Source organism: Tachypleus tridentatus, chromosome 4 (genome assembly GCF_004210375.1).
Source record: "Tachypleus tridentatus isolate NWPU-2018 chromosome 4, ASM421037v1, whole genome shotgun sequence".
Taxonomy (NCBI): domain Eukaryota; kingdom Metazoa; phylum Arthropoda; class Merostomata; order Xiphosura; family Limulidae; genus Tachypleus; species Tachypleus tridentatus.
The window spans coordinates 35,471,830-35,491,971 of NC_134828.1; the positions used below are offsets into that span (position 1 = coordinate 35,471,830).

Sequence of the window (20,142 nt, forward strand, 5' to 3'; positions counted from 1 at the left end):
GGGCTACTCTTTTACCAACGAATAGTGGGACTGACCGTCACATTATAACGGCCCCACGACTGAAAGGGCGAGCATGTTTGGTGCGACGGGGATTCGAACCCGCGACCCTCAGATTACAAGTCGAACTCGTTAACCCACTTGGTCATGCCGGGCCATAAATGGCTCCTACCCTGCGGCCGTTCGCACTTCTATTTGCTGGTTAAATTGGCCCTGAATTAAACTTGATAGAAGGGACAATGCTCAACCTCGATATTTTTATACAGTTTTCGCACTAAACAACATAAAGGAGTATTCAGCTATCTGTTATTAACAACCTATAATTGTAGACTGTCAGTCTAGAAGAAAAACAGCTGTGAAAAAATATCTACCGCGGTAAATCTACTAATGTATAACGCTAAAATTAGGGGTTCGATTCATCTCGGTAGACACAGCAGATAGACAGATGTAGCTTTGCTATAAGAAACACACACACATGAAAACCCAGATGTCAACAGTTGGGCTGTTTTCTTTAAAAGGATAATGCAGAGGGATTTGACCACCACTTTTATAGTGTATCCATGATCCAAAAGGGATGTGTCATATGAATTCTCGTATTCATATTCCAGGTATTCAAAGCTCCAGAACAATGCATTCCTTAATGAAAAGGAGACAGACTGAATGAGCTGCTTCACACGTTCATCGGAGTTTACTCCCCTCGAGTGAAATATGTGTTGCACGTGATATCTCGTGAAATGACTCCAGAGAATTAAGATTTTCTGGGTACAACACTTGCAGAAGAGCGGTCCACGATACTGTAACCATGGGTCGACATTTTAACATATAACATCGGTGCCAGTCTGCTCTCGCTGTTTTATCTTTTAAACTTTGCGCAAAGCTAATTTAGTTAATTATCTGCGCTTGCCGTCCCTAATTTCTCAGTGTAAGAGGGAAGGCAATTAGCCATCACCGCCCACCGTCAACTCTAGGGCTACTCTTTTACCGACGAATAATGGAACTGACCGTTACATTATAACGCCTCTACGGCTGAAAGGTGTTTGGTGTGACGGGGATTTGAACCCGCAACCCACAGATTGTGAGTTGTGCGCCCTAATCACTTGGCAATGTCGGGCCACCATTGCTGTTTACGGTAATATTATTCTATAATGAAGGAAAACGCCATCAACTGAAAAGATGTAAAGCCGCCATATCTATCGAACATATATATTTTTTTGAGTTAAAGCTGTATGACCAATCATTTTTAATTGAGGTTAAATGATAGATTATCAACTGTTTGATTTATACTATTAAAATAACTGTGTGGGGGGAAGAGGGTACTTACGTCCTTTTATAAGGATAGTTACCATTATAAACCGTTTTTGAAATGTATACTTAGTTAATTATAACCTTAGTCTTGTGATATCAAGATTACTGTGTGTGTTCGTGTGTTTTTCATATAGCAAAGCCACAAAGGGCTATCTGCTCAGCCCACCGAGGGGGAATCGAACCCTGATTTTAGCGTTGTAAATCCGGAGACATACCGCTGTACTAGCGGGGGGCATCAAAATTACCGAAAATGTCATTTACCATGGAAATTAAACGCATTTGACATTGAGGATAACTAAAACTAGGTGTCGTATGGCGAAATTTAGCGAAACTATCCATAAAAAAGAAATGTCGTTCTTGTTTTTGTGAAATAACAACAAGTGTATAAGCTCCAAAACAGTTAAATTATTGTATAACCTTGTTTCTGGGAAATTATAGAAAATGTATACGTGTACGTGACTCACGAGACAGTCGTTGGTGCTGTTTACTGTTACACCACTTTTTCTCATTATGTTTTAAAGTTAAGTATCGTGACTAAAAGTAACTTAGATTAGAAATTACTTTTGTGTGTGTCTCAACAGGTCAGTGTTGATTTTGCATTGAAATAAAAAAAAACGAGTAGGTTGCACTTTAACATCTCTTTTCTTAATATTATTTACTGTTGTAAAAAAAGGCTACAGAACTAGAGTATAGTAGATACTCGACGTGAAAGTACGAGACCAGTGTGGACAGCAAACCCTTTCTGACTTTTTATTTTTATTTTTTCTTGCATTTCGCATTCTTTGAAAAGGAAACTTTCTACTTCAGGATACCATACGTACACGTGGCGGCTAATCGGTTAGGTCAAAGCCCGCTAGACAAACATCTATAATTCTGAACTACTCACCAGACAGAAGACAGCAAAATTGTCGACTTTTTAAACATTACTAGTTGTGACAGATCATTTCTTTAAAATGAAAGTTAGTGTATGTTGCCCCATGGTAACCAATTGCTAAGTTCGTGGGCTCATAATGCTAAGAATTGGACTTCGTTATCTTAGGTAGGCAAAACACAGATAGCCTCTTGTTCAATTTTATGCCTAATAAGAAACAAACAAATATTGCACGTTTTATAATTTTAAATGTTGAAATTACTACACCCTTGCAATATGTCCACAAAATACCAAAAGTTAGTTTCACTAGAAAGAGCAGCTGGTTGTGTGTATTTAAGTTTAGAAAACTACTGTTAGGTATGTGTCAGTGAAGTTTACAAAAAATTAAACATACGTTTGCCAATCACATTCTTTACAGGTCAACGTACTAATTGATCTACCAAAAATATGCTTATTGGTGTATCCACAAAGTCTTTCATGTATGTCATTGAGATTTTTGGATTTTTCAGTTAAAATGACTCTGTTGAACTTAATATTTTGAGCAGTATTAGATTGAATAGGATAAGCTCTCCGAAATATAAATTAGTTGTACAGCTACAATGTTTTTCAAAAGCTTGACTCATAAACCATGCATAATCTGATTATGAGAAAGATATATAATAACGCAATAGCTCATTGTCATTATTTTTTCTGAGGGGGTGATAAAATGATTAACCTTCTAGAATGTAAAACAAAAGTTCCATAATTTGCGTCCTGTTGCCGCAAAATCACGCTCTGTCAGAAATTTTCCACCTTATATGTGTCATTGCGGTGACAGTCAAATCTTGCTATTCGTGTGTGTGTGTGTGTGTTTTCTTATAGCAAAGCCACATGGTGCAATCTGCTGACTTCAACGAGGGGAATCGAACCTCTGATTTAGCGTTGTAAATCTGTACCAGCGGAGTACTTTCGCTATTCGATGTGTGTGTGTTTTCTTATAGCAAAACCACATCGAACTATTTGCTGAGCCTACTGAGGGGAATCGAACCCCTGATTTTAACGTTGTAAATCCGTATACATACTGTTGTACTAGTGGGGGGTTCCGCTATTCGATGAGAGAAAAATAGAGTTAGTTGTGGTTGCTGTTAAGTAACTACTTCACTCGAACCTACCAGTTAAAAATTAGCCCAAATAGCTTTTGTTTGGCTTTGTTTCGAAACCAAGCAAATAAACAAATCATTTAGGGAAAAGAAATGGAGGGGGGTAGAAACAGTATAAAGCTATTCGCATTCCTTCATTTTCAATGTGAGATGTTTCAATAGATAAATCAAGCCTTGGTACTGAAATATTTGCTATAGTAACAGACGAAATCCATCAGATGCTACTCATCACCAAACAATGCACGCTATCTGTTTTGAAAGAGAGATACTTAAGTAATCTGTTATACATTCTTCTGAGCGTGTGCATCTTATGTGGCTTAAGACCAGGAAATTCTCATCAAATTTTGCGAACGAAATCAGCACCTTTTTTTTTACTGACCTATAACCGCTGTAAAATCAAGAAGCAACACATTAAGAAACACCAGTCTTTCGTGAAAGTAAAAAAAAGATACCCAGTTTAGGTATTCTACCCAATCTAAATCTGGTATAAAGTGTCACGATATATTTAAAGAAAATCCACGAGTTTACACAATAAAACTGTTCTTTAGCTTAGCTTGCCTAAGAAAAACAATTTTTCTAGGGTTATGTTACAAACTAAGGAAGCTTCAAAGATGAAACTAAACAGGTTTCGAGTGCTTTATTCAGTTGTAATGATCGTCATTCCCTTTGATTATGTGTCTCAAGTAAAGTCTAAAAAGACACTGCTCGAGAAACAAGACAAGCCCTTTAAATCGAGACTTGAAATATGTTTTTAATAATTCAATATTTCCTGGAGAGTTCAGGAGTATTGGTTTTTATAAATGTAATAAAGTTACATTTTCCTCCGATCTAAGCGGTAGGCTTGAGAAACTATGACGTTAATATTCGAGTCCAGATCCCTACAGTGAACATAGTGTATTTGCTATATTGCCTTTTTTTTACAATTTTACTGTTAAAAACAAACAAACTAAGCTGATAAGTAAAAAAAACAACAGCAAATAGACAAATGTTACACGATTTTGATTCTGCTAAACCATTGTTAATACAAGGTATTCATATCATTAGAAGTAATACAGTTTGAACACTATATTTAATTATCTTGACATATATTTTTAGTCTGATCTACAGGTAGCTTATTTTGATTGCAATTCAACGCTGATTGATGTTGACATTGTTTAAAATAAGTCACTACGATAAAAGTAACAAGCTGCAATCTAAGACGCCTTAACCCTCATTCTGGCAGCACTTATAGTAATGGATCCTGGGATAATAGTGATGAAGTTGACAAAACGTTTTAGAAACAAAAGGAAGAAAAAACGGAAAAGTCTTTTTTTTTTAATTTCGCGCAAAGCTACACAAGGGTTCTTTGCGCTAGCCGCCCCTAATTTAGCAGTGTAAGATGGAAGGTAGCTGATCATCACCACCTACGCCAACTCTTGGGCTACCTACTCTTCTACCAAGTAATAGAGGGATTGACCGTCACATTATAATAAAAAGAGCGCGCATGCTTGGTGTAAATGAGATTCGAACTCACGACCCTCGAATTAGGAGACAAGCGCTTTAACCACCAGGCCATATCGAGCCCAAATGAGAAAGTGAAAATAATTGATTGCTTTGACGAAATTGAGATAATGAAGAAAAAAATAATAATAAATCGAAACACGTGGTGTGGTAACGGAAAGAGAGAGAAAATGGTGATTTGGGTACAAATAAAAACAGAATCCATGAAATAAATTTACATGGCAGAAGACTAGAACAAGAAGCAATACGTGAATATTTGAAGATCGATGGTCAGACATGAAAGAAATGTACACACTCATTTCCAACAGCTTGGGATTAAAATGTGAAGCCAGCTACTTTCTGAAAATCACAGCAGATGTGGACTTTGAAAAATGTGTTTATATTACGAAAATTTATATCATATGCTTGGAGAGAAGGAAAATAAAACTTTTGCAATGCAAAATATACAAACAGAGACGGTAATTTAAAAACAGTCCACTAGGGGTTTTTATAATAAGATTTAATATGAAAATTTCCTGTAAAATTTCGGTTCAGGTACGAAAGATAAGTTCAGTTTTACGTATAGGATATCCATACATGTATTGCTCCAAACTCAAACCATAACATGCATCAAAGTCGACAATATTATTGTATCTATTAGTAACGAAACACAAATGTTTTAATGACACTTAATGAGAGTGGCCAAAATTTCTAGAAACATGAAAATAAAGTAACGAAATATTTGTGAGATTTGGAGTTCATTTTACTTCACCATATAATAAATTTACTTTACTATATGGTGCAGTAAAACGGACTCAAAATCCCATAAATATAATGTACACTTCACCATTGAATGTGACTTAATGGTGTTTCTTCAGCTTGCTGACAGAAGCTGAGCTGATGAGACTTGGATAGACGAAAAAAACAAACAAACTGTAGTCCACAGCTGATGGCACGTACGGCCAATCAAATAATTCATTGGCCTCTGCATCAGATTTTCTTTTCAGTTTCGCCCCTCGTGTAAAAGAAAAGAAATATTTAACACATACACATTAAAGTAACAAAATGTTTTAAGTGTGAAAAAAAAGTTTTGTGTGAAAATGTTCTATATCTAAATAAAGTTCAAGTAACCTGTAAAGATGTAAACCTAAGCCTTATATGTTGACTAACCAAACGAGTTTTCCAGTGCTTGGGACAGGGGTCAATGGAGGGGAAAAGCTTGCTATTCATGTACATCTGCGGGTTCGCGCCCGCGTCGCGCTAAACATGCTCGCCATCCCAACCGCGGGGGCGTATAATGTGACGGTAAATCCCACTATTCGTTGGTAAGAGTAGCCCAAGAGTTGGCGGTGGGTGGTGATGACTAGCTGCCTTCCCTCTAGTCTTACACTGCTAAATTAGGGACGGCTAGCACAGATAGCCCTCGAGTAGCTTTGCGCGAAATTCCAAAACAAACAAACAAACAAATCATGTACATCTGTTTACTTAGCTGGTTCAGTTTGGCTTCGAGTATTAAAGCATTGCTTATTCTGGTGAAGGCGATGACTACATGATACAGTAGTCATCAGTATACCTTAAGAATAAATGTTAGTATGCAAAATTTATGAGTATTTAAGCTTTAACAAAACAATGCAGTCAGTAAGTTCCAAGATATGGCTCTCTAAGCAAAATATTCCAAGTTTGTTTAGATGGAGACTGAATAAATTAAAATATGTTAATGAAAGTACTATCGTCATGCGAATAGCTTATAAGAAAACCTTAGCGAACGCAAGCAGAGTTTAAATAAATCTAAGAATGCTATTCGAAAAAACAAACTGTTCCTTTACACAAGTTTCTCAACCGCTTGCTTCCTGAGCTAAAATATTTTTCAGAAAATACTAGAATGCCATAAGATCATACACGTCTTCGGAGTAGCTAGAATACATTGAGGATTTCATATAGGGGGAAATAAAATCACAAAACACTGTGCTTTTTTAAAAAAATCAATATATATATTCGTTTATTTTTAGTAACATACAAATATATTTTGAAAAGTAGTAATTATATGGAGTTGGATGGCAAGTGAACTTTTCATTCCAGACATATAAACTAAAGGAAATACTCCAAAATTGGATTGTTGTTAGATCTATTGTGAGGAAAAATAATAGAGGATATATATTCCTATTGTTATATCAGTGGTGAAGGAATATAATGGAGAATAAATATTACTTTTACACCTGTGGTAAAGACCTATAATGAAGACTCGTCGAGTCGTTAGATTCTACTGTAGGTATGACAAAGGTACTCAATAGGCATTATACAAATATACACGATATAGAATAAACAGTGAAAGAGAGTTTCATGACTGTTAGTTTTGTTTTAGTTTCGCACAAAGCTACACGAGGGCTATCTGCCTTAGCCGTGCCTAATTTACCAGTGTAAGACAAGAGAGAAGGCGGCTAGTCATCACCACTCACCACCAACTCTTGAGCTACTATTTTACTAACAAATAGTGGGATTGACCGTCATATTATAACTCCCCCACGGCTGAAAGGACGAGCATATTTGGTGCGACAGGGATTCGAACCCGTACCCTCAGATTACGAGTCGAACGCCTTAACCCACCTGGTGATGCCGGGACGTTTCATGACTGACACACACTTCAATTTGTTCCTCTTTCTAACAAACCCTCCAAAAAGGCAAAGAAAACTACCATTAAGATACCAAACAAGAAAGTGACCAACGCATCAAATTGTTTATCTTTCTGGTTGTTGGTTTGAGCCCGGCATGGTCAAGTGATTAGAGCGCTTGACTACAAATTGGATGGTCGTAGGTTCGAATTCTCATCAATTGTGAAGGCATTATATGTACGGTCAATCCTACTATTCGTTAGTAAAATTCTAGCTCAAAAGTTGGCGGTGGTTAGTGATGACTACCTTCGTTTCTTCAAGTCTTACACTGCTAAACTAGCGCAGATAGCCCTTGTGTAGCTTTGCTCAAAATTCAAAACGAACAAACTTCTTGTTTCAGTCGAGATAATCTTATAATCACTTTATAATGTCAGTTTAAGTTTAAATCCACTCTATGTGTTTCCAGATAGAGCCCGATATTATTACTTTGTCGTAATTTTTTAAAATCATATTTCTAGTGTAAACGATTTTGTCATTATCCTTTGAAGTTAACTTTTCTTAAGAAACTTGGTGTTCCTTTATGTACAGAGTGAAATGGGAATTACCGTCCAATAATAGATGAACATTAGATGAATGCAACTTGTAGAATACTCAATGCTCTTTACATAATACAATTGGTGTTTTTAGAAAGGCAACTCTTATATTGTGTATTAAATGAAGGAGTTAAATAATCAATACTCATCACATTAAGTTTTACTGCACACATTAATAGAATACAGTAACATTCGCTAAGAGGGGAAACAGCAGAAAACAAGCAATAAAAACGTTTTGTAAATGTAAAATGACTTAGCATTAGCAGTATCAAAAACCAATGTAAACAGATGATACAGATCATCTCTACATATCTTTCAATATTGGTAAACAGTAAATGCATATTGACTTTAATACTTTAAAGCTTTAAGATATATATTTCTGACTGTTGGTATGTTGTTTGTTTATTGTAATATCATAACTATTATATCAGGTTAATATCTCCGTTAACCTGAAGAGTACTTAATGAAGATTGAAACGTTGATCTGTACTTTATTTTAATTAAAATTGTAATATTCATACCAGCCATCTTGAGAATACATTACAAACTTTCACTACAAGATCGGTCAAATTGACTGACCTCGTAACCATTTTGTACTCGTGCATTTTATAGTGTAACATTAAACTTTAATATTAAGAGTCATTTTGGGATGGAATATGCATAACTCTATCATCCCTATATACGTGTCTGCATTCTTCATGGCACTGCCATACCTACTTCATTTTACTTTCAGAAAATGTTTTATTACTTGTTAATATTTCTTTCCTGTAGCGTTGTTAAATCCATCATTACCGTAAAAATTGGCCTTGTAAGGCTAATCTTAATTATACGTGCGTCTTCAACATTTAAAATTGCTATTACTATCCAAAATTAATATTAGAACCCACGAGTATAAATACTATTCGAGAACGTATAATGAGCCAATTTTCGTACGACTTGCTACAGAGTGATCAGCTCTTGTGACTCATTCCAAAAATTTGCATATTACGCGTGCGAAAAATAACATTTTCATTGTACAATAAGAGGGTGTACTGTAAAATTTATATTGTCTAACATCAACAACAACAACAAAGAAAACAACTTAAACTGTACACATTTTCTCCAGCATTCCTCAGAAATTTAAACCTTAACATTTAAAGTATTTTCTGTGTATATTAATAGCGTTTCAGAAAATCTTTTGTCAACTGTGGAGTGCTGGTATTCACGAAATGTTACGTCTCTGGCAGTTACTTGTAGGAGACAAAAGATAGAGCTGAGAGACTATTTTATTACACTTTTGATTTTGAAATAGAAATAAACAGGAAAGAGAAAAAAGTACCCACAGTATAGATTATTTTTATCACGAAATTTGGACTGACTGGTTTACAAATGCTTCGCAAGCTTTCGGGGTTTAGAAAAAAAATCGTAATATTTCTTGTTTGTTTCAAAACTTCTGGGTAAAGCTATACAAGGGCTATATGCTCATAGTTGTCCCTAATTTTCAACTGACAAACTAGAAGGAAAGCAGCTAATTAATCAACAACTTCTCCCCACCTAGTGGCACAGCGACATGTCTGCGGACTCACACCGCTATAAACCGGGTTTCAATACCCATAGTGGAAAAATACAAATAGCCCATTGTGTGGCTTTGTGCTTAATTCCAAATAATCAGTCAAAACTAGTCAACAGCAGCGACACCTAACTCTGAGTATTCTCTAACTAAATAGTGGTATTTGACAGTCATTCTCATTCCGCACTCGGCAACAAACTGCTTCTAGACTCACAAAAACTTAAACTAGCAATTAATTCTCAAACATTTTTCAAAAAGCTTCCACCGACCCAGTACAACAGAGTGTACTATAATAAATTATATACTCTTGGCATGTAATCTGAATTTAAGCTTATTAAAAGCGAAAAATCAATAAACGTACATTTTAGGATAGTTGTTGCCTTCATTTATGACTTCAACATGAAAGAGGTTGTGTTTTACGTCTTCGCACAATATACGCCTTCCGTACGAACTGTTTGTTCCTTCTCAGGAACGTGAGTCCCACACTTTGAAGAGAACTGGCTGAAAGTCACGGATGAAGGAACGTATTGTTTATTTGATTCGTTATGAGAGACACTTTGAAGTGCTTCTTGCCAATGTTATATTTGGTTTGTTTATGAGCACAAAGCTAAATAAAAGGATATTTCACTACGAGATCGAAACTCAGTTTTTTAGCGGTGTGAGTTCTCAGACTTACTGCTGAGCCACTGTAGGAGGAGCGGGGGAGAGTTTTATATTTAAAGCATTATGGACTGTGTTTTGAAGCTGTTCTTGGTAGTTAGTGTCTTTTATATCGGTAAGAGAAGAGTACTGGAGAAAGGAGTCATTGAATACATCACGGACTATGTTTTGAAGTTGTTCTTGGCAGTTTGTGTCTTTTGCATTGGTAAGAGAAGAGTACTGGAGAAAGGAGTTATTGAATACATCACGGACTATGTTTTGAAACTGTTCTTGACAGTTAGTGTCTTTTATATTGGTAAGAGAAGAATACTGGAGAAAGGAGTTATTGATTACATCACGGACTATGTTTTGAAACTGTTCTTGACAGTTAGTGTCTTTTATATTGGTAAGAGAAGAATACTGGAGAAAGGAGTTATTGAATACATCACGGACTATGTTTTGAAGTTGTTCTTGGCAGTTTGTGTCTTTTGCATTGGTAAGAGAAGAGTAGTGGAGAAAGGAGTAATTGAACAAACTATTAATGAATTGTGTCCACTATTCTGTAGGCGCATTCACTTAAGGAGAACAACGTCTGGTGTTGTAACTCGTTACGCTGTGTGTTAATGCGAATGCACATGTGAACAGTTCATCTGTTCTGCAACTATAATATGTTGTTTTTTACTTATTAACAGTTGCCTATTTTGGACCTCTTCCTCCCTATGTATGTTTGAATTCAAAGAAGGTTTCCACTTTTTACTCACATAGGTTAAAGAGCCATAACAGTGGGTTTGGGTAAAGCTGTTCCTACTTTTGACCTTCTGATTGGAGGGAAGAAGAATAGGTAGGTGGTTTTCTACCTTTATGAAAAAAAAAGAGATAGAGAAAGAAGGTATTCCTGATAAATCTGATGAGAATTCATCAAGTGCTGCATGACATGCTGTAACAAAATGTAACATTGCTGTGACTAGTAAAAACTTTGTGATAATTCGTCAAGCTGAGGATAAAGAGAAACCGAAATATTCAACCATCAGAAGTCTGCGAGACCACTTCTCCTAAAAATGTAAACTAATAATGGAGGTTTCTCACACATAAAACAAGAATCACAGCATTCAATAGAAAACAACAATTAAATCTTTTCTCATTTGGCTTAATAATTAAATCCTAGGTTTGTTGTGTTAAATAGGTTAGGTCTATACAATTAGCGCTCATGTTTAACTAAGATTTTACTACAATAAGAATTTTAAACGGTATAAAGTCCGAATTGACCATGAAACTTGTTACTTGATAGATCCAATACCAGAATCGAAAATATATAATAGCAGCGGAAAACGGTATGTGAAATTCACTTGAAGTTACTATTTGTTTATGTAGGTGAGCATCAGGCCTTATTGGATAAAGTGTGCGAAAGCAAATACCAATAGACTGCGTAGTTAGTATGCTCATATATGACGCGAATACCTTGAAATGTTGTTTTAGCATAATTTCAAATAGTTTGATATATTCTTTTCTTTTCTTAGTTTTGTAAAAGAAAAAGATTGAATGTTCACATATTATTATGTTAGTGAGCAAAGACTTTTACAGTCAATTTTACATTGCTTTTAAGAAATAACAAACGTGCAATTTTCACGCTTTACTTTCGCGAAGTAATCAAATTCAAGTTGGTACATTGGAGTCACGAGATATCTTTTAACACTCATTCATCTATAAACGCGAAATACCAAACCTTTAATTTGTAATTTTTCTAGAAACTGTATACACACGAATATTTCATAGCTTTTATCAAAATCCCTTCACGCACCAAGAAGACCCGGCATTATGATTGTTTTCGTGCGAAAAAGAGGCAGTTAATATCAAAGGCAAAGCATGAACAGCTCTCAAACGTTAACGCTATATTTTAGAGAGCAGAAATAGGCGAAACTATTTCCGTGCTTTCCTATCAAAAGGCTAATAACGCACTAAGAGAAATGTTACCATTTCATAAAGACCGAGTAAGAATTGCTGATAAATACGTGAAAACTTCTCAACTTCTAAATGTTCTGTGCGTTATCGCTAAACTTTAAAGCACTGCGATAACAACGATGCTTTTTCGGAATATAATGAAGGCACTGGGAAACAGAGTGCAAGCAGTCCCTTTGGATTCCGACAATGCCAGTTTTTATGCAACTTTACACATACTAGATTTTTATACTGCGAGATCACCACGCTACTCTAAGACTTATAAAGTAAAAAGCAGTGAGATAAAAAGAATTAAGCTACAATTTTTTTAATTTCGCGCGAAGCTACTCGAGGGTTATATGCGTTAGCCGTTCCTAATTTAGCAGTATAAAACTAGAGGGAAGAGAGCGAGTCATCTCCACTCACCGCCAACTCTTGGGCTACTATTTTACCAACGAATAGTTGGATTGACCGTCACATTATAACGTCCTCACGGCTGAAAGGGCGAGCATGTTTAATTGGACGGGGATTCGAACCCGCGATCCTCAGGTTACGAGTCGAGTGTCTAAACCATCTGGCTATGCCGGGCCTAAAACTACACTAATACGATAAAATGAATATAGCTAAAAACATAAAATAAACTTTCAACCTTTGTAAAATAATTTCTCTCTCTTTCTCACTGTTAGGGGCGTTGTGCGGCCCGTCATAGCCAAGTGGTTAAGGCACTCGACCCGTAATCTGAGGTTCGTGGGTTCGAATCCCCGTCACACCAAACATGCTTACCCTTTTAGCCGTAATGGCGTTATAATGTGACGGTCAATCCCACTATTCGTTGATAAAAGATTTGGCGGTGATGACTAGCTGTCTTTTCCTCTAGTCTCACGCTGCTAAATTAGGGACGGCCAGCGCAAATAGCTCTCGTGTAGCTTTGCGCGAAATTCAAAACAATCAAATCAAACAAGTGACGTTGCGCCCATAGGACGCGGTTGGACATACCACGAGCACAATGTTTTCCATACACCGTTTCAATAACATCAAATCCATATATGAAAATTTGATCGAATGAATATGTTCAACATATGTGTCTCTGTTGGATACCATTAAGTTAATTACAACGGAAAATTAATAACTAATAGCATCCCACCTCTTACGGTTTGTACGAGTATTATTATTATTAACTCATCACTGATAACAAAAGTACTTTTTTAATGTGCCTTCCCCCCCTAAACACTGTATAATAGTACTACCTTCTCTCCATCTCTACACACACACATATATATATAGTTTTTGTTAGTCTGCCTGGTGTCAGAACGTATGTATTTGTATACATATATTGATAATTCTTCTGTCATAATTATCTATTCTCAATCATCTCACAGTTTACTAAGCCTTAGAATTATTACAGAAATGTTTTAATTTCCTCTTTGCTTAAAATTCCAGGTAATTATTGTATCATCAGAGCTGCCAGAACATTGATAAAGATGAATCTGTTTTAAACAAGAAAAGCTTGCGAAATGAGGTTTCGGATACACGGACACGTGGAAACCTGGGAGATTAAGGCTGTCAGTTAGCGCGAGAGATGAAAAGATGTTGAATGACAACCAGACCAAACTATAGTTCATTTTAATACCTGGTTTTATTTTAAAATTTCGCATTAAGCTACTAGTATATTATAAAAAAAATTGTAACTTCGGACCGTCTTTTGTTATTTATCTCTCAAGCTTTTTTTTTGTATGGTTTGAATTAGGAAATATATATATACATACATACACTGCTAGCCAAAATCTTAAGGCCAATAAACATAAAAAAAATATACCTTTTCCATTGTTAGACTCAACCACTTATTTGAGTAGAGCTTCGAAAGATGAAAATAAGAAAAGGGAAAATAAAAATAAAAAACTTTTTTTTATTTAATAAGGAAAATGTGAACATTATGAAATTAGCCTAAATATTAGCTGGTCAAAAGTTTAAAACCATACCAAAAGTCCTAAACAGGGTGGGAAATGCTCAATAATAGGTCTCAGTAGTGAGTTGCAAGACCGTCATTGCGAATAACTGCAAACATTTGCTTTGGCATGGTCGATACAAGCGTTGGAAAGACTGGCTGGAATGTTATTCCAAGTGGTGAAGAAGGCTTCACGAAGATCACGCACTGTTAGGAATTGACGTCCATTTCTATAGACGTCCCTTGCCATCCACCCCCAAACATTTTCAAGGAGGTTCAGTTTGGGCGAACACGCTGGATGGTCCAAAAGAATCACGTTATTTGCCATGAAAAAGTCCTTTCTCCTGCGGGCATTGTGGATTGCAGCGTTATCGTGCTAAAAGATCTAATAATTTTCACACAAGTAAGGGCCTTCAGCGAATAAGGATGCTCTCTCCAACATGCAAATGTAGCCAGCTGCTGTTTCAAGCCCCTGTATAACCTGAAGCTCCATTGTTCCATGGAAAGAGAAAGCATCCCAAATCATGATGGAACCTCCTCCACTGTTTCGTGTAGAGAATGTCTCCGGTGGGATATTCTTATCATGCCAGTAACGTTGGAAGCCATCTGGACCATCCAGGTTAATTTTTTTCTCATGAAAGAACAAAACCTTCTTCTACTTTTCTTCGTCTCATGTTTGGTGCTTCTCAGCAAAGTTTAACTGAGCTGTTTTGTAGTGTGAAAGGAGGTGTGGCCTTTGAAGACGTTTACGGTTTTAAAGTCTTTCTCTCGTAGATGCCGTCTTATTGTTCTTGAGCTACATTCTGCGTCCGTAAGGGCCTTAATCTGGTTCGACGATAGGCTGGTGTCTTGCCAGACAACCCGTCGAATCCTCCTGCTCAACGCCGGCGAAATTGTATTGGGTCCACCACTCGAAATTCTCGTTCCGTATCCCTCTGGGTATTTTAAGAAATTTGCAAAGCAGTTTTATTACGTCCAATCTCACCAGCGATGACACGTTGAGAGAGACCTTGCTTTTGCAGCTCGACAATTCTGCCACGTTCAAACTCTGTCAACTTTTTAGCCTTTGCCATGTTTTTACACAATGTAACAATGGAGATGTTAGTGGGAGATATTGACAACACAAATGCTTGAACACAAATGACTAAATTTCGTTACGTGTTTACCGATTAACGCTTCGTTTCAGTATGGTCTTAAACTTTTGACCAGCTGGTATTTAGTATAATTTCATAGTGTTCGCATTTTCCCTATTAAATGCTAAAAAAGGGTTTTACTTTTGTTTTCCTCTTCTTATTTCCATTTTCGAAGCTCTACTTGCTTTCCGCTAGTACAGCGGTAAGCATACGGATTTACAACACTAAAATCAGGGGTTCGATTCCCCTCGATGGGCTCAGCAGATAGCCCCATGTGGCTTTGCTATAATAAAACACACACGAATCTCTACTGAAATAAGTGGTTGAGTCTAACAATGCAAAATGCAGATTTCTCTTTACGTTCATTGAGCTTAACGTTTTGGCCAGCAGAGTATTGTGTGTTTATATATATACATATTAAATGTGTTTCTAGCCTAAAGTTGCTCAAAATAGGCACTTTTATGGATTTATATAACATAAAAAATTATGTATAATGATACGAAGCAAGGAACATATGTAACTATTGGTAAAATATCAGCATTTTAGTGATTTGTGACATCAAGCAAGAGCAAAGTGCAATGAAATTTGGCAAAAAACAACACTAGCTTAAGTAGGCTTCTATGCAACCAGTAGAAGGTTTAACTTTAGCAACCATTTCAAGATCACCTCCTTAAAGACACGAATGAGGACTCAGGTGAGCGGGAAGGTTGGCATCAAATTACGTGAAGTCGATGCCAAAGGACAGTGACTTTAAATGAGTCGCATGTGGTAAACTGTTCGTCTGCTACGGCCCAAAACAGTGAAAGGGTCGGCCCCCACTCATATTCTGGGTATAACTTTATTTTTTAAACCAGAGAGTTAGGAGTATTTTGCTAGTAACTTACACATTAAACAAACACATCGAAACACATACTGAATACAAAAAAACGTTGAATCGTTAATATAAAAACCTAAAAGATTGGAGCGAAACACAAGATCACCGTTAGAGTTGCGTTAGAGCTTTTAGTATCATTAATGATTCTATTATGTTTCTTATAGCCAGGTGGTTAAGGCACTCGACTCGTAATCCGAGAGTCGAGGGATAGAATCCCCGTCACACCAAACATGCTCGCACTTTCAACCGTGGGAACGTTATATAGTGACGGTCAGTCCCACTATTCGTTGGTAAAAGAGTAGCCCAAGAGTTGGCTGTGGGTGGTGATAAATAGCTGCCTTCCCTCTAGTCTTACATTGCTAAATTAGATTTAATTTTCATAATTGTTAAATAAATAGTTTGTTTGTTGGTTTTTGAATTTTACGCAAAGCTACAAAAGATATATTTGTGCTAGCCGTCACTAATTTAGTAGTGTAAGACCAGAGGGAAGGCAGCTAGTCATAACCACCCACCCCAACTCTTGGGTTACTTTTTACCAACGAATAGTGAGATTGAGCGTCACATTATGAAGCCTCAACAGCTGAAACGGCGAGCATTTCTGTTGTGACGGAGACTCAAACCCACGATCCTTAGATTACGATAAGATCGCCTTAACTACCTAGCCATGACAAACCAAATCTGTCCGACATAATAAAGGAATCTGAAAACGTGTAGTTGTCACATACCAATTTGATGTTCTTAAATTTCTCCGCGAAAAAAATATCACGATGTCTTAGACGTCTTGTGTAGTTTATTACTTTTTATATTTTCATGCATTCATTTCTATTTTAGAATTATTATATTAATAAATGGTTACGAATATGTTATTCGTTCAGAACATTCAAATCCTAACTTTAATAGCTGTTGCGCTCACAGTTTTAAAATCTCATACCTTTTTCATTTGGATTTCCTTATAAGATCTTTCAGTTTGTTCGACTTTTCAAAATTTCAAAATACAGTAGAATGAATTACATGTCGTGAAACTCGACCGATTCGATTACAACACGGATTTATATTATTACTTGATTGTGTTGTACAGGTTTTCGTTTTCTGAATATTTTAGCAAATATTCAATACCGTGCCAGAATAAACTGTAACAAAACAAAGCATAAATTATATAGTTTTAAGGTGAAAATATTTTGCGGCTACACTGTCTTTGGTTTGGTTTTGGTTTGTTTTGAATTTTGCGCAAAGCTACTCGAGGACTATCTGCGCTAGCCGTCCCTAATTTAGCAGTGTAAGACTAGTGGGAAGGCAGCTAGTCATCACCACCCAACGCCAACTCTTGGGCTACTCTTTTACCAAAGAATAGTGGGATTGACCGTACCATTATAACGCTCCCACGGCTTAAATAACGAGCATGTTTAGTGTGACGGGGATTCGAACCCACAACCCTCGGATTACAAGTCGAGTGCCTTAACCACCTGGCGATGCCAGGCCACACTGTCTTTGAGATATTCCTTCTACCAGACATAATCAAAACAACAAATGCAAAACTAGAAAGCAAGTTATGGAGTCAGTAATAGGTTCAAATCTGGGTGCTATAACCGACAATGTCCCCGATCCCATAACATATAGCCGGTTGTTGGCATGTTAGTTATCTCTAGAGACATGAAAATACAAATTTGATGTCATTTAACACTCTCGACTTCTACCAAGAAATATACCACCCAATCTTTAACCTTTAGGACATATTCAGAAGCTGAATGAGTAAGCACTTGTGGGATCTTGGATGTTGTGGGTTCTATCACCCAGATCCAAGCCCATCACTGATTCTGCGGCTTGCCTTCTAGTTTTCCATCTTTTATTTTGATTATGCGTGATAGACGGAATATTCTTAATGTCTTTAGGTGCTATGGCCGCAGACATGCATTTTTTTTTTTTTTTTGTAAATGGTATAATTTTACATTTTTGTCAAAATTTTCTTAGGCGCGACCATGTATATCCATAAAATAATGTACTTTTACATATTATATTTTCAGGGTTATATAGTTTTAATTAATTTTCAATACGGCTTTGATGTAAAACAAATAATTGTGAAATATACACATATCTATACAAAAACTGATAATATTTTAGTCTGATTGTGAACGCTTTTTATTTGTGTATAAACACACACATACATGTACTTGGTTGGAAATAATTATGAAAAGGCACAAGTGGTAAACATTACATAAACCTAAAGCATAAACAACTAGTAATTGCACCTTTATAATAAATTGAACTGCCTTTTAATACTTTTTGTTTTTATGCTATCATAAGTTTATCAATGTATGGTTGAGAAGGTTTATCTTCCACAATTAAGCCAATTTGTTTGTTTCATTTTTGACTTTACAGTTTCCATATAAGCCTTGGTAATGCCCATATGAAGATTTTTTTTTTTTGATCACTGAAAGATGAATGCTTGCTTAGCAGGTTTTGTTCACAAGGAAATGGAACGAGAAAAACTGACTGTACCGATAAGCAGTTACAGTGCCATTAGTTTTGTTAAACCTTCAAAACCATTAGCTGAGATGCAGCCCAGATTTATGTTGGTTCAAGAGTATATTTTACCGTAGACAGTATATGATCACCTTGACACCATATTATTCTTTGCCATCGAATAATAATCTATGAATATACAGATCAATGAAACTACTTTGTGTAAATTAATATATATATTTTTAACCAATCTTACAATGACATTCACACTTGTACTTCACCAAGGCTATTGGCAAGATCTCTACTGGGTTACGGTGTATCAAGCAAAAATCATTCTATGACTTACATAACATCAGTTTTGAAGACTTTGGGGTTTCTTCTTCATCTACTTACAATATAGTATTTTCACTATCCCCTTCAGAGTTTCCACACAGTTCCCACTGAAAGACAAAAATTCGTTTCAGTCTGACTCATAGAGTAAGTAGCCTTTACAAGCCAAAACTTTGGTTTCTACACGTTTACTATGTGTCGTGGGAGCCATCAGTGGCTTCATCAAATTATTAATGGGAATAGTACGATTACTAGTAGTTTTATAGACATTATAATGTTGACTAATCATCAGAACCTGAGCTATATAAAATCGAAAAGTCTGGATGTGCCTTCCAATGTAACATCTCTTCCCACCATCACGAACCTCCTGGTATGAATCACCTCCCTTTTAAAAGAGGCATTTGTGAGTTTGTAGTTCTTGGTATTTAAATGAGTGAGAGTGTATTGTATAGCACATTCCCTAGTAGCCCTTACAAATTAAAATGCTAATATATTCAATGTGTAATGACCAACGTGAACACACACACACACGCATGCGTAGTAAGAATTTAAATTTTTAACTAGAATGGTACTTTTTACCAAGATGAACAAATGACCATATTACAACAACAACAATAACAAATCTACGTTTAAGGTACAGTCATTCCTAATTTTGGACTAGAAACCAAATGGATGACAGCCAGCTAGGCCGCGACCACAAGGATATGTTCGCCTCTTTAAACCAAGTAACGCACTCACAGCTCAAGCAACAAGACATGTTCAGCGAGCGACACTAACCCTCGAATTTCAGCTTATTTGACATGCAGCCTATCATGCTAAGAACTGGATCATTTGACAGCTATAATTTCAATTGTGTAAATAAAAAACGTAAGAGTTTTGTGTGCGTGTGTGATGATTTTGATCCAATTAACCATGCTTTTCATACAATTGGTTTTCTATAAAGTTGTAAATAGTAAAACATCACTTTTTATAATTCTTGCAATGACCGTGAAGAGACTAAGACTTGCAGATAATCCAAATTCCTGATGAAACATAAACGAACAATCCTGACTTTTCATCAACCCTGATTGAATGTGTTTATAGTAACATTAATGAAATTAATTGATGAATCACATAAACTCAGGGAAATAAGCCTACAGAAAAGATATTATTTAAAATCTAAACAGTAATCTAAAAACAAGTTTCCAGTATTCACATTCGTTTGGTTTAAAACCACCATTTGTTATTCTGCAATGGATTACCTAACTAGTAATACTTTTTCAGCAGAAAAAATTTTGATGTTTAA

The 20,142-nt window shown here is 36.1% G+C and overlaps 1 protein-coding gene across 1 annotated transcript in view; it reads right to left on the reverse strand.

Moving 5' to 3' along the window:
• The window catches only part of LOC143248834 (latrophilin Cirl-like), a 194,611-nt gene extending 175,717 nt beyond the window's left edge, over positions 1 to 18,894 (reverse strand). The window contains exon 1 of the mRNA XM_076497659.1: positions 18,874 to 18,894. The gene's annotated coding sequence lies outside the window, so the exon portion shown is untranslated. The remainder of the gene's footprint in view (positions 1 to 18,873) is intronic.
• Positions 18,895 to 20,142: the final 1,248 nt, after the last annotated feature.